Genomic DNA, 5,450 nt, shown 5'->3' on the forward strand with positions numbered 1-5,450 from the left:
CTTTGCTGACTACAGGCCTCTGGTGGCAAACAGTGATCATATTCAACCAGAACTCCATATGAATTATTTACAGCCTGGTGACTCCTGGGTGGATGTATCCTCAACGTCAACCAGAAACAAACCTCTTTAATCAGCGCTCTATTATGTAAGATGAGAGCGGCCATATTTGAACGATTGATTCCGTTATCTTGAACACACACGTTCATTATTGAATTATCAGATGATATCAGAAGACCGTGTTTTCCCAAGATCATGACTTAATTATCTCATTATCTCGAGATGGTAAGAAAATGGAATACTTCAGTTTAAGTCAAATTTGAATCTTATCTATAATAGAGAAGCATAACGCAATTTCTGCCTGTGTTAGACCTTGATGAGAGTAAAATCTATGGTATTTCCTTTCCTTCCGAGTCTGTAAACTCAGCTACAGAAAGCCTCCCTACAAGCCACTCTAATTCTGAAATGGGACCATAACCTAAGATGGCATCACAAGATACGGCGATAATTAAGACATCATCTCAACAAAACTATTTCTGTTATCTCGAGATAACGAGATAATTGCTTGTGATCTCGAGGAAAAAAAAAATGACATTTTGCATAAACGCAATAATTAATCTGTGACTGAAAACAATCTGTATAAACAAAGGTGATCCTCATGTTGGGGGGCAAATGCAAGTGGAACTCTTCAAAGTGAGCGTATCGACGGAGCTGATGAGCTCGTTTTGTCTTTACAAATGAGCTCTTCTGTTCAACTTTATTATTTATTAGCTTGCTCTTCTCTACACACTTCTAACATATTTAATAATGTCTGCTCTTAGCACGGCGAAAAAAATTCACAGCATTTTCAAAGGTCACACGGCACAACCTGCCAACTCACATTTTCACAAAGCACCACATTCCAGGCAAAAACTCCAAACATCCGGATATTTTCAGTCTGTTATCTATACTGGTCACTGTAATTTGTGATTGTAACTTCCACCAAGCTACAATTATCGTCACTGGAATAATCTCTCATCACCTCTGTTAACATTTGACAGAAGATCCCGGCTCCTTCAATCTCCATAGTGCTACTGGTGTGAATGGGTTTTGAACTTACCAAGGTAAATTGATGTTCATTAAGCAGTTTCAACTCTTTAAAAAAAAAAAAAAAAAAAAAAAAAAAAGTGCTGAAGGTTGTCATGGCGATCTGTCTCAGATCCTACATACATGTGGCATTCAGCTCTTTATCTGGCTGCTTGCAGGTTGCGATCACACAGAGCTTGTAATCTCACAAGCCCAGAGGTAATGGGATACTTCTGAAGGCTTTGATAGCCCCGTACGGCATAATGAATACGTTGTGGAGGATGAGGGCATCGGTTGTTGGCCCGCTATATCTTGACAGTTACATTAGAATCCTATTTGACTGGAGTGCTGGAAACAGCAACCTGCGCCGAACGGCAAGCTAGAAAACAAATTGATAGAGTGCGGGCGACAGATGGATAGCAGAGTGATCCAATCTGGCAGATAGACTAGAGATATGTTAATAAAAACTGCAGGTTGTCATGTGCCTGCCAGAGCCAAGTTACATCTCTGGTCCTGAGTATAGACTGTAAAGAAAAAGAAAAAACAAAAGAAAAAAGAAAACAGGGGGTCCATCAGCTTGTGTCGATCAGGGATTGTGTGACATTATCAATGAACCATTCATCATTAAGAACCACAGCTGCTTCATCCTATGTGATTTTGAAGGATGACTGTGACAACCACTGGATGCCATCAAATCACTCGCCTCGGATCTTGCACTTTTAACTTTGTGTCTGAACTGAGTATCAACCAGAGAAACCGTGTTTAATCCCGCAGCCTGAGTAGATGTTCAATATCCATTTGATATCCTGTAACAACATGGAAAAGTCATTTTAAATGTGAGGAAAATCTCAATGAGCACAATCCACCTATATGTACAATAGGGAGGGCAAATCATTTGAGCTCAATATTGAACAATGGATCTCGGGAGCACCGAAGACAAAGCTAGTGTCGGTTGCTTAGCATATTAATGAGAACCATGCTTAAATACTGTGAGCATACCATTAGTCACACACATTATAATTCTCCCTACCACATTTATCTGAGCCAACGGAAATCTATGTCCCGCTGTTCTTTTAATTGCTCTAGTCAGAGAGAATCCCTCCGTCTGACTTGTAAGGTCAACGGCACAGCTGTTGAAGAGAGTTTAAATGATATGAGAGATTCACATTTCAGAGCTAAGTAATCAGTAAATCAGTTTACATAATGTGCAATGAGAAACTATATCTTATTTTTTTATGAAGAAGCAAACACACCCTTAGATAGTCTCACGGTGTTTACATGTAAACTGGTAGATATCATGAATTTGTAATGTCTAATGCAATCCAGCACTTACTTTTGTAGTCAAGTGTTGCAATTTAGATTTTTTTTTTTTTTTTTTTGGTGTACCCACTTTCCCTCAACCTGCCTCATTCATTTCTTCTTCACAAAGTTGTTTGCCACATTTCCCAGCATGCCTTTTGACAACTTGCAGAGAATGTGTGTTGCAGGTTATAGGTGGAGAGAGCCAAAGCGATAGCATAGTAAAATGAAGAATGAGTTTTTGCCCGTTTAAAAATAGCAAGAGAAGTGTTGCTTAATCAAAACACAACATGCGACTTGTGGCTGCACTGCATTCTGGTCTCTTGAAGCTACTGTCAGTGGAGAAGTTAGTAACTCTTCCTCCTCTATGATGAATTTCTTGTAGGACTGCTGAGAGTCAGTGCAGAAAAGTGAGTGTAGAAACACAATGTAAATCTGGCTGACACCAATTACAAGTGAAGTTTTGTTAATTAAATAAAATGTCAGTAAAAACATTTTCAGCCGTCATGACATCACGTTGTCTACATTTGGCCAGTTATCCATAAAAACAGGAAAATACTAGGGATGTGCACATAATCCTTCTTTCATGGTTGATTAGCCATTGGGTATTCAGGAGTAATACCTTGTTATGGGAGAAAAAAAATCACTTCCAATAATAATAAATGTAAATACATATTTTAAAAAAAAGATTTCACAGGATGAGTTATTCAATGTAATTTTATTCTACGTTACAGAAACACATTCGAGATAACACATAAATAGGCTTAGAACAAAAACTGTGCCGATTTGACCCACTTTAAAAAGGTACCAATTAAGCATCATCTTCACTGCCTTTAGGCTGTAATAAAAGGAATACATTTAGAAAACCCTTCACAGTGTCATGTCCAGGCAACTAATGAGACTGACAACAAGTCCCAAGAGAGAACAGAGAAGATAGCATCACAAGACAGCCAAACCTCGCACGTTTTAAGATTGCAAGATCTCACGAGGCTAATAGAGAGTTTGCAAATATCTTTACAAATATCAAAAGGAGCCCCTCCTAATGGCTGAAAGTCTGATTTTTTTTTAACCATCATAGAACTATCAAATTATTTACTCACATTCATCATCATAATAACCACTGGACAAAAGTAGACCAGTCAACCAGAGATCCTGATGCTCTAAGAAATCTCACAATTGAATTCAATTTGACATATGCGGTCAGTTGTACAACTTATCTTATACATGTCTTTAGATACTCTCTGTCAGGTGCCCACTTAGAGCAGAAACACTGTATGCAGCCTGACCAAGACATGCAGCCTACCCAGACCTACATGTATCTCACTGGCCCAGTGCATGTGTATGCAGCATGCTGGCAGCACATTCCCGCCTCCCAGGTTATGACTTTAGCTCCCTGTGATTGCAACTATGGCAGCGGGGCCACAAGGCTCCGAGAAAAACCATACATCATGGCACTTCAACTGGAGTGGAGGTGGGAGTGAGTGTGGGGAAGCCTTTCAGTCTGATGCATCTTGGAGGAAAAATGAGCGAAAGAAGAAGAAGAGAGAGCCAAAGGGAATAAGGGATAGATGGGGTTGGTGATGGAAAGAGAGACAAGGCAAAAGATCAGGGTCGGATTAAGATTGCAGGAAGATTATAGTGTGATTACCAAAACATCAAGCATTATTATTTAAAGATTAGACATGACAATCAAAGGATCTTCAATTTTAATGTATAAGCTCAGGAAACCACTGATCAGTTAGATAACAGCAGGATGGCAGCTGCTAGACAAGTCTGATTAACTGAGTGTTGCAGCTCACTGTCACATATCCAGCTCTCACTGTACATTCAAATCCATGCAAGGCTGGTTTTAGTAGAACCTGGAATGGGTAGGTGTGAACTCCTTCTACATGCATTACAGCATCTATGTTATTTTCTGCTCTTATGTCCATACTGACAAATGTGCAGAGGTGAGATTTTCCATTTCCCTTTCGATTCTCAGCCCATCCTCTCTGAGATGACAAGATGTCAGTCATGTTTTATTCAGTTTCATCCATGAAAAGTGGAGCTGGAGCCTGAGGAGATGGGGACACAAGCAAGACGGCTTCATTTTGCTAAATAAATCAGTGGAGAGAAAGGGAGAATGAGACAGAAAGAAGTAGAAGTAGAGAAAGGGGAAAAATGTTGGTAGTTCTGGCTGGTACCTGGTGTTTGTGCTTTTTGTCCTTGAGGAAGGATGCACTGGTGTTGTTTAAAGAAGGAATTCGCATAGACCTGCGAGTGATGAATTGCGCTGTCAATGTAAATGAAATGAGAATTGAAACCTTTCTCTGAAAAACAATATCTACCACTGTGGGACAAAAGCATTAAGTCCTCCCACTGTGAAGCATCCTGATGCTGATTATGAGCTTGTGGACAAGCTAGATTTTGATAGAAGAAAGAAGGGGAATAAGGGAAAAACACATTGATATGGTAAGGCTTTACCTTAAAGCAACTCTGTAGGAACACGCTGTTGACAGCAGCGCCTCTGCTCCTTGTTTGTATGCTGGGCATGAATGCATGTGCATGTGTCAGCGTAAGGGTGCAGGAAGAACCAGAGAATTGCGAGCTATCATAACCAAGCGGATGTCAAATTATCCCTTCATTGCAATTACACTGCCATGCATTTCACTGCCTGTCTGTTAAGCAACAGCCCGCTGTCTGCTGTCAAACCTTTACCCTCCCTCATGCGTGACAGCACGACCGCTATAGCCCACTGTGCCGAGTGTGTGTGGGTGTGTGTGCACAGTGCATGTGTGTGTATGTTAACTAAGCAGCCCTGCTAAAGTAATGGGCTATGTCAGAAAAAGATAGATCGAGGGAGAGGGAGGGAGAAGGAGATGGGAGGAGTGAACGGGGAGGAAACAAAGACGCAGGAAGCAGGCCAGGTTTCTCAGCATAACGAAGCTCATGCATATTGTTGGTAGACGTTGCATCACTTTGGAACACAAGGAGACTAACATCTTTAGAGCTGTCAAAGGCGAGGCCGGGGCTTTGTTTGCAATTGAAGGCTTATGAAAATCTATTTCACGAGGCACAATAGGTGAATTTCACGACTCAACACAAGCAGA

The sequence above is a fragment of the Myripristis murdjan genome, chromosome 14 (genome assembly GCF_902150065.1).
Source record: "Myripristis murdjan chromosome 14, fMyrMur1.1, whole genome shotgun sequence".
Classification (NCBI taxonomy): Eukaryota; Metazoa; Chordata; class Actinopteri; order Holocentriformes; family Holocentridae; genus Myripristis; species Myripristis murdjan.